Raw genomic sequence first — 10,894 nt, 5'->3', positions numbered from 1 at the left:
GGCTCAAGTTAACAATATTCAGCATGATCTTTCATGGTTTTGCATTTACAACAGGTTGCCGAAGGACAATCAGTCAGGTTTTAGTCAATGTTAAATAAGTATAAAAAGATAATAAAAATACTGATAGTACAAGATGGGAGTGGAACTGAAGTTGAGAAGCTGAGGATAAAGGCACATGATTATTCATATCTCCAACCACAACACCCTTGTTTTGCACTTCTCTTCCAGTGTCAAACAACAGTACTAATCCTTTAATGCTGAGAAAGGTGTATCTGTTGTTGTGCATGGCGCACGTATCATCCTTACTCGACAACATTTTGAAAGGCCCAGACTGGTGGGAGGGCATTTAGACTAATGCATCGCCAAGACCAGTGCTACTCTTATTCTGCTGTCAGTTTCCAAATTACTGCTGTCATGTACGTTGTAATGTTTGTAGGCCTGCAGTGACACCACTGAGCACGGGGGTGAGCCTGAATGGACACGGACACAGGCGTAAACTCCACTGAACTGAACTGAGCTCGAAATGCTCTGAGTAAATCAACCCTCCATTGTAATGAGCTGCTGTGTAGGCTGACTTTATTAAAAGTGATGTTAAATAATTTCTCTGTGGTGATGGTGCCATGAACTCAACTCAGCCTCACAACACGACCTGGTACTCTTCTCCACGCCTGATTTCAGTCATCATGTACGCTTGAGAAGCTGTATTTATCAGAAAGGGAGTATTTATCTCGCCTAAGAAAACCACCCATGGAAACCACCCGTAACATTAAATTGGGATTTGTACGTGTGCCCCCTCCTTTCTAGTAACCCTCTACAGGTTGAGTGATTCAGGGTGATTGTCGGTCTGTATATCTGATAAGGCGGTGTGCAGAACAACAGAAAAATGAGGCTTGTCTTTTGAAACACTGCCTCAGCAGTGTCTGCTATCTTGCCTTGATTGCTCCGTGTTCCTCGAAGGCTGTGTAACATGGAAGACAGTTCAATATGAAAGTAGTGGGAGGGAGCACTGTTGAATTCAGGGTTGAGTGGACTTGTCATGACATCAGACACACACACACACACACACACACAGTTTCTCCTAGAGATTGATTCCGTTGCACAGAAATAGGCTTAGGATGAAGTCATATATTAAAACGTGACTCAGCCTCATTAGAACTACTGCACGCTGCTTCATGGACTATGCATCAGACATATCTTCAATTCAAAAGCAACAAATGGGACCTTTTTTTTTAAGCATGATATGATAAACATGAGTCAAGTCTGTCTGTCATGCAAGAGGATCCATAACGGTATGCAGGGCTTTTTTAGTAGCAACTAAGCCCTGTTGAAGAAAAATGGATTGTTTTTGTTTCAGCCATCAACTGAAAGAAATAACAAAATACCACATTTAGAGATGTTGTAATTTATATGTCAAATATAAAAGAAAACAAGCATAAGTTGTCCTAAGAGAATCATTAAAAATCAACCAATATCTCTTAATACGTAGATGCGTAAACGTAATTGTAGTTGGAAGCGTGTAATTTAATATTCTTTATCTTGTCACATCCCCAGTCAGCCAGTTCTCAAACAGCCCCCGGCCCCCATCAGCCAGTAGAACAGCAGAGTGCTGACAATGCAGCCGCCGTCACACTGCTTTTATAATAGCATACATCAAGCCTTAAACGCTTCGGCGAAACACTCAAACATCTGCGTGGGGGTAATTTTTGTTGCCCTATAGATTCTGCCAAGACAGACAGAGTGCAAAGTAATAGGTGTGCAGCAAAGTGAAGAGCACACACTGTTTTTAGTGGCAGCAGTGATTTTTGGACTTTGGTAATCAGTGAATTGGTGGCATCTGCAGAGGCCTCCTGCTCTTGCTCTTGCCCCAGGCTATGCAACCAACTTGAAGTGCTCCAGTATGTAGAATGCTTTTCAAAAGGTTCTAATGTAAATACTTCATAGCATGTGAGTGGCCTTTGAATATGTGATAAGGATACAGGCACCAATTTGAATTAAACACTTAAACGAAGCAACCATTTGCATGAATGTGTGTGCTTTATTTTAGACATAAAGTCACGCCCCTTTGACAGCAGGTGAATAACAGCTAACGTCTGACTGCATCTTTGAATGCATTCTCTGTTATGCCACCTGGTTTTATCTATTATTAAATTAGGTTTTAGTGGGGTGTGATAGTGTTTGTGAAATGTAATGTTTTGTAGCAGTCAGCCATAGCCCTAGTGGCCACCTGAACTGCCCTGGTGTGCGGTGTGACAGCTGCACTGGCAGTCGTCACTGCACATCATAACTGATGTGTTGAACTCAGTGCCCATGACTGCAAAAATCTCTGGTTAATTGACCTGCAATAACTCCGGTCAGTGGCTCATCTTTGCCTCCCTGCATGGTCAAACTAGTCCAAATGTAAATCCTGAAAAGCTGGTGTTGTATCCATTTATACATGCACACATTGTCAGGATTTTGTTTTTCTTTTCGTCACACTTGTTCTGTTCCTGTTCCAAAAATAAAAGCCTCTACTGTGGAACAGTAATGCAGTACAACTCAAAAGCTAATTAGCTTGCACCACAAAAGGCGTAGGTCCCAAAAGTAAAATGGATGAGTTCCTTTAAGTTCTGTCAGTTGACATGACAACCATGCCCCGCAATAAGAACACATCTGTTTAGCTCCTTGTTTAAATGTCTCGTAGCGTTGAAGGTTTGTTGTTTCATCCCGCAGCTAGACCTGTACGTCTAAAGAATCCGCTAATTCAAACTTCCCACAAGACTGATCACTGAAAATGGAAGCAGTACTTGTACTGTGTTGTTTGTGTTGGCAAGTAATACACAGCTTTTTAAAATGTCCCAACACCCAACAAGTGTTTGCTGCTCAGAGGACAGTGGTTGTGTTTGTGTCCTGCTGCAGCACACAATGAACTTCATGACTGAGTAGTTCATGAATGAGGTCCATTGTGGACATCATTTCCATGGACACTTTCATTATTATTTCTTCTAACTGCAGAGGACACATACAAACAATCCACCATTAATGAAGGAGTTAAATCAAGAGCAGACTAGACGTACAACACACTACTGGCCAATTAGCTTCTCCACCAGAGTGTGAGCCGAGGCTTTACACCACACTGCCTCTGGCACTTCTCTCTCGACCTGTTCAGAGTTTTGTGAAGTCCAGATTCTTACCCCGTTTGTCCTGGAACTGGCTCCGTCTTACTCTTTTTTTAGGCTTCCAGTTTCAGACTGATAGTGACTCATTGGTTGCTGTTGGCAAAATTAGATAGATAAATACGATGAAATCTGGAACCCCCAACCTAGAGTCTGTGTCTCACTTATTGATCGGGTCATGCACCAGTAGATCTCCATTTGCCTCGACTAAAGTACATTTTGCTTTTCTTGAAGATGACCCTTGGGAATTATAGACAATATAAACAAATATAAAAAAAACTTCAGAGCTTATGTTGTGTACATGACAGGTACACAGAGGAAAGATTCAAAGAAAACTGTCAAATATCATCTCCCAGTAAATCTTTCATGAAACGGTAAGATGCGTATTTACAGTGCTTATTCATATTTATCCATCTTATGCTGAGCTCTCACAGAAAGACAATTGTTGGCAGGAAATGTGGCGATGTACAATTCTTTCATAGCAGCTTTGCTGCCAAAGCCCAGTAGTGTTTAAACTGGATCGTAGCAAAGCACGGAGTGATGGATGTTTTGAGCTGCTCTTTTTCACTGTGTGGTTATCACATTGCCCTAGCGTGAAAAATCTCCAGGGGCACAAATTGTCACATACCATTAAGTGAAATGTAATGTTAGCGAGGATATTCATCCTAAAATAAAAACGAAAAATTACAGAGTGTGTAGCTTAGGAGATGGAGGCCGACTATGTATACAGGACCTGTATTATGAGACTGTAATTCCCATCCTAAAGTGTAGAATAGAAAAGCAGAGGGAAGAAGGTAAGAAAGAACTTTGACCTAGAGAAGTGCAAATGAGTCATCTTTTAAAGTTACCTGCCACTGTGTAGAATTGCCTTGTCCTCTTTTAAATGAATTACACGCTGAACCATAGAAAATCACTAAACTGAAAGTGCATCTTTCAACCATTTGTGTTGCGGTTGCATCACATGGTTCTTTAATCTCTGCTATATATATCGATGCAATGAGAACTGATCACTGTATTCTCACTTAAAAGCACAAACCGCTGCATCTTATCTGGAGGGTGTACTCACTTTTTCACAGATTTAAGCACTCTGGACTCATCTGCATTTATATAAGCAACCGTAAAAGCTGGTTTCTGGTCCTTTTGCTTCCCTCATCCTTGGACAGTCTTGAAGAACAGGAATAGAATTGAGATGCTGGCATGGGCTACTTACCCGACGGAGGCAGCAGCTGCATAAACAATGCTTTATTTCACATCCTCCTAATGTTTATTCACTGGCTCCCATTCGTACACTGATAGTGCTGAGTCACACCCTCATGCGCGTTTTCTCTAATTATTCTGTTCCATAGCAACTGTGACTTAGCAATTGCTAAACCTCCTCCATTTAAGAAGTTTAGAAAAATGTCATTTTTCTCTATTTATCCTTTCTGACACGACAGTGTGAAGTAAAATCAGCAGTGGCTACATTATAAGGACTTGCTATCCAGCCATCTCTCCATGAACCCTAACCCGCAAAATACCATTTGTGATATGCTGATTTAAGGTCTTTCAAGTTGGTCATTAAAATTGACTTGTTGTAAATGACTTGTAGTGTCATGTAAAATATAAAAAGTGCATTGTTTCATTAAGGTGTAGGCTATTAAAATGTAGTAAGAGACTCATATCTGATGTCCTTCCTGCACAACCATGCAGCACTGTCTGGAGGAGAGCCACTATGGATTCTGGGCTCTCTGACAACTAGTGACACTCTCTCAGCTCATGTGTCTTATACTACATTCAAATTATGGTAATGGGTGAATATCACAATGTTGGGATTCTAGTCTTTTAACTGTCTTACATTACACTGCTACACAACTGAGTTTCTAATAGAAAGCCTTATGCCCAACCGTGCTGTCATGTCAATGGCGTTAAAGGGAAAAAAAGGTGCTTTGTGCACCATTAAATTTTTTTAAAGCTGTGAAGTCTCTGACTGAGGCAATATTATATTAACTATGAAAAGTTGAATTTGTTTGAATATTGATGTTTACACAACTGCTATATAATTGCAGCCCAACCCGAGACTATACAGATGTGGCTTTGTGTGCTTCCTATTTTATTGCGCCTACTTACTAAAGCACGATAAGCACCAGAAAAGCACTCTCTGTAGCCGTGAAGTTTTGGGCTCACACAGATAACCAGCCCAGCGGCCGTGGCTGGTGTTATTGATGGGCTGCCGCTTCCACTGCACAAGCCAATCATTGCTAACCTGGACAAGGCTCATTTAAAAGCTTTTCTTTCTTTTCTTTTTTTATTCTCACGATGCAGACGTTTTTAAACAACAATAGGCCCATGTCACAGTTCCTGCTTCCGGAATGCGGAGTAGGGAATCAGAACCTCTTTCGCCATAACGATTTAGATTATCAGCCGTAATGGTTCAAGTCCCGGGGGCAAACATTACTGCTTTGCTTTTTCTGTAGCGTCTAGAATTGAAAACAATTGTCAATCATGAGAGAGTGGATGTTTCCCATAATGCAAGCAAAACGGAACAAAGATCAGTTACACCAGGGGCTCCTTTATTAGACCTAACCTCTGGTGACCTGTCAAAACCCAGACGTTAGAGATGTATGTGATAGAGGGTTGACTAAATAATTCAAATTCAAGTAGCCAGAGTTTTAGTTAAAATTGGTGATTTAAAATGATGGACATCTATCTACGCTACAAGTGACCTTCTCTGTGGTTCATATCATGGGATGCAAATGTTAAGCAATTTCTTTCATTAATAGTTAGCCGCCTTTACAATTGATTATTAAAGAAGTTATGAATACGTTGGACATTTTTCATTAAATCATTTAAACCACTGACATGAAATATAATGACTGGTGATGCAGAATCTGATTAGGCCAACGTTAAAAGAACAAGTAAACACATAGTTACCACAATGATAAACTAAAATAATGACTTCATCCAGAACCCTAATCAACATGATGGACTCATGTGGTGTTCACTCCAGCTTTTATTAGCCCTAGTGGGGTCAAACAATACTGTCGCACTGAGTTTATCTGTCTGTTTACGGCCACAGCTAAAATGTGTTTATACTCCGTACTCTGACAGTCGGCTCGTAGCCAGCGTTAACCGAGCAGCTGCTTGGTTAACGCTGTTTAAAACGCTGGTGCACCGTGCTTCAGAGTTCACCAACCTCAGGGACTTTTTTTCTTCCACAGCGGGCAGAGAGGTGCATTTTGTTTTACAGATTTTGTGCGAACACACTTGTACCTCAGTCGCAATACAAAGTAAGATGCTCCACCTAGTGACGCAACCGCATACTGCCACAAAAGTGCACACACTGTTCGTCTTCTGCATTAACGGTTAATGTGTTTTTGTTTGGTTAAATTATTATCAGTTTAATCATTCACATCCCTATTCACATCGATTCGAAACACATTCAGAAACGGCTGAAAATCAGTAAAAGTCATCAGTAGGCTGTATTTATTTTAGTATGTTTAACTTTCCCAGGTATAAGGCTGAATTTCAAGATCTTTTTCATGGCATTAAAGCTATTAGTGCATAGTTTCTGTTGCCCCCAGGAGGACTTCGAAGTTATAACAACACTGTCGGCACATTCACGTGTCAACCCCACCCCTCCTCCACATAGTTGCGAGTAGCGTTTATCCCGTCAAATCAAGAAGGACACGGAGGATTAAAAAAACACAATGGACTCTTCAGAAAAGGTCTGTGTAATTGTTATGTCCTTTTTCTTCTTCAAAGCTGAACTCTGCTGTAAAAAGCATCACTCGAGCTGCTGCGCGCAAATGTTACAAGACTACACCATTTTGTAAACATAGCCACACTGAGATATAAAGAGACTTGTAGAGCTGATAGATGTAATTAAATTTGTATCAACCCCACTTGAAATGGCTTGAATGAAACATTCATTCATATAATATAGTGCACTTTAGCTTTAAGTAGTTTAGGGTTATTTTTGTGGTGACAGTATGGCTTAAACTACAATCTTGACTGGTAAATAAGTGCACAACAGGAGACAAATTTTCAGGCAAACCTAGTGCAGTTCTTTGGTGTACACCAAATAATAGCATTGTTGACACCTCTGAGAAGCAATAAACTCTCCAGAATTGAAGAAAAGTGCTCAGTGTGAACATACCCTCGCGCCTTATGGCTTAGAGTATCACCTTGTCTGTCTCAAGAGCTTCCTGTTGTTGACGATCCCCTGAAAATGTCCTCTTTTCCTTCACTGGCTGTCTTATCTCGTTTGTCACTGCCCATTCTCCGGGCTCGACTGTGTACTCTACACTTGCGCGCGCGCACACACAGTTTTTTCCTCTCCTGCCCTCGCCCAAGGGTTTGGTTTGATTCATACCCTTTTGTCAGAGTTTGAGTGGGTCTCAAAGAAATAATGGTGTGACTTCTCTGGAAGTGTGGCGCCTTCCTTAATTGGTATCTTTTCTCGCATGTACATTACATTCGCCCTTGTTCACTTGAAATCACACATCAAAGAATCTTAAAAACTCGACTCATTCGGTGTAAACCTAAAGTTCATAGCACTGACGTCCTGATAGAAAAATTGTAAGAAAAGGGGAAGTTGAAAACAACAAATTAACGCCAGCCAGCATTACATCTAGAGTACACCTGGTGTACACCACAATAATTTCATAATTACTTTAAGATCATCTCTAAAATAAACCATAAGACAATCAGTGTTTTAAAAGGATAGAACGGTTCATGTAAAAAGTCCGTTCAATCTGCTAGTCACGGTTCGGGGCATGCATGCATTGTTTAGTTCATTTTAGCCTCACAGATACAAAAACAAAAGGTCAGTAATGAATTCCACCTCCCATACTAGGCATGCACAATGAATTACGATTTTGCACACATGAACCATGACAAAACAAAACAAATTGGCAGTACAAAACAAAGATTTCTGAGAAGTGAGAGCAGAGCAGCGCTTTAAAACCTATTTAAAAAAAAAAAAAACTATAAAGTAGTAGCGTTTGTGATGTATTCGGTAAAATTAAATAAGAACCAAAGTCATTCAATTTGTTTTTTTTTACTTTGACATTTTAAAATCAAAGTCATTTAAAAATGAAATTGTGAACAGGGTGAATCAAGATTGTGTTTTTCTAACGATTACTGGTGCAGGTGTCAGTCACTCTGGACCTACTGTCTGGGAGCATTACGCTTGCTTTTTCACAGGCAGCTTCTTTCATCTGAAACTCTGCTACCGCTCTGCAAACGTTGACTCGTGTTATCTGATAATGTTGGTACACAGTAAATCCCAAACTGTATTTTTCTTGCAGAGGAACATGAAAATATACTCCACATTTGAAAAAATGTATTTGAGTTTGTGTCAGAATTATGAGAATAAAGTCAGAGTTCTAAGGAAAAGTAAATACGTTTTTGCGTAAAAACAAAACTCTGACTTTCATCTCAGAATTCAATAATATTTTTCACATGTGGCCCCAATCCTCTTCCGTAAAAATTCAATGAACGGAGCAGTATTGTTTTTATAACGTGCATTTTGTTTTGGACCTTATTAAAAAAACTTTACTAGTTTGTTTTAAATATTTAGAAGAGGAAACGTTCACATTTAAAAGATTTGACACGTTAAGAGGCAGGTTCAGAGCCTCCGTGGTATCGGTTATCATTCTAATGTGACTTGTCACATGACCTCTAATATTGAAGAAATTAGATTTTCTGTACTACTTAATGTATGGTACAGGGTGCTGTGTTACTGTAGTCAAGCAATGCCTCAGCCCCCGAAAACCACAATGTCTTTCTTAAAGAACAACACACTTACCATACTGTATATTTTGCAATTGCCATCTGACTAGAATCTTGAAGGACTGATCCCTCTGAAAGCTGTTTTGTTTTTCACTAACCCGCACACCAGGCATGGCCATTTGGAGATAGTCATACAACAAATGATGTCATGTGATCACACTAAACTGTGAAATGACATCTGAACACAAGAAGAGATGTATAGGAAGACAAGTAATCTCAGAAAATAATTGAATAGATGATTCTAATGAAATAAATGTCTTCCCCAGCTGCTGCAAACACTCTTTTGAAAAAGGGGGAACATATGACTCATAAACGATGGTTAAATTTAAGCCGCAAGGTTTTTTGCTGTCACAAGTAGAAATAGTCATGTTTTTTATCCACTCAGGTGTGAAATTTCAGCTGTATTTCCTACTTCCTATCCCTTGTCACCGCCCTGGCTAGCAGGAGCGGTCCGTAACAAAAGATTTGTCGGGGCGCTTGTGTGCAGGAATGTGTTCAAATGCGCAAGTTTGGCCACAAACTGCTCTGATGGATCTGCCCAAATGGCTCTAACTCATCAGTCATCACGCTGGCTCATTTACTGGTTCAACCAAATGAGTACAAGACTGGACCCCCCCCCCCCACCCCCACCCCCACCAAACTTGTAAAATGATGGAAGTGTCCGTCTAATTTCTGGTTGTTTTAGGGGAAAGGGGGCAGGGAGACATTAAGATAGGCGTGCCCCTGCCCATTCTGCTGGGCAGTCAAACGGCCTGGTTGCAGTTGTTGGGTAGCCAGTCTCATCTGGGCATTTATTGCTCTGTTGTGGATCCTCTTTCATCTATAAATAATGTAGTCCTCTGCAGAATGTACCCCCCCTGATGCCAGCACTGGGGAGGCAATCAGCCCTACCAGGCATGTCACGCATGTCTCTGATAATTGTTTTATGGAGTCAAATCTTACTTTCTCTTTTCTCTGTCGGTTTTTAGCTCTCTCTCAATGTGACAGTTGATTGAGCACATTTCAGGTAGACCAACTGTTAAGGGCTCTTTTTCCCAGTCCTCCTGCATCTGAAATCCCCTCACATCTACCCTCTGACGACCGTTCATAACATCACTAATGCTGCATCAAAGTGCTGAAGCATGCTGATGGCAAACTCCACTAGAGGGGTAAATAGAAACAAGAGTTGACTCTCTCCTTGTACTTGTCTCCAAGTATTGCCCAAGTAACACTTTCTCTCTCTCCATCCCCCAATATCAATGCTTGATTGCGTGTCTTACCCAGTGTACTGTAAATGCTTTCAATAGCAATCTGGGAGGGCTGAGAGTGTTGTGATTTCCATTCTGTTGCACATTTTCTGCTAGTCTCCAGAGAGAGTCAGACGATTGCTGGGGCTCCCCTGAGGTTGCACACCAAGCCCCAGGCAGTGTGAACAGATTAAGTTCAAGATAGAAATTCACATTTCTTCATTACTTTTTTCAACTAGATATAATCCATACTGTTGTTTGTGTGCCATGGGGCAGGAAGGGCACTTGCTTTGACAACTTACAGCACATAATTGCGCAAATAACTGTAAATTGAAATGCCGTCATTCATGATATTTGTTCACATGCAGTGATATTATATAACGGTGAAGTGCAGTTTGTTTTTTCTTCTTACACTACTTCACATTAATGCTGCAGTAGGGAGTTCTGAGAAAACGTGGACTTAGCCTAAAAATTGTGATTTAACAGATAAAATCAGATGTATCAAATAAATCCAATAATAAAGCAAATTAGCATTTACACAAATAAAAAAACTGTAAAAAACGAACAAAAAAACTGTAAAATAAAATTTTGACTCTCCTTTCTAAGGGAACTATGAGCTTGAGCCTGATTTAAACCTGACAATATTTGAATATGTGGCCCGCTGTGAAGGACTTGTGAGATATCTGAAACAATCTGGCTTGGTTGAGTAATTATTGAACACGGTGCTACAGATGGGGGATGGGG

Source organism: Etheostoma cragini, chromosome 10 (genome assembly GCF_013103735.1).
Source record: "Etheostoma cragini isolate CJK2018 chromosome 10, CSU_Ecrag_1.0, whole genome shotgun sequence".
Lineage (NCBI taxonomy): Eukaryota > Metazoa > Chordata > Actinopteri > Perciformes > Percidae > Etheostoma > Etheostoma cragini.
This window is presented reverse-complemented; position numbering follows the sequence as displayed.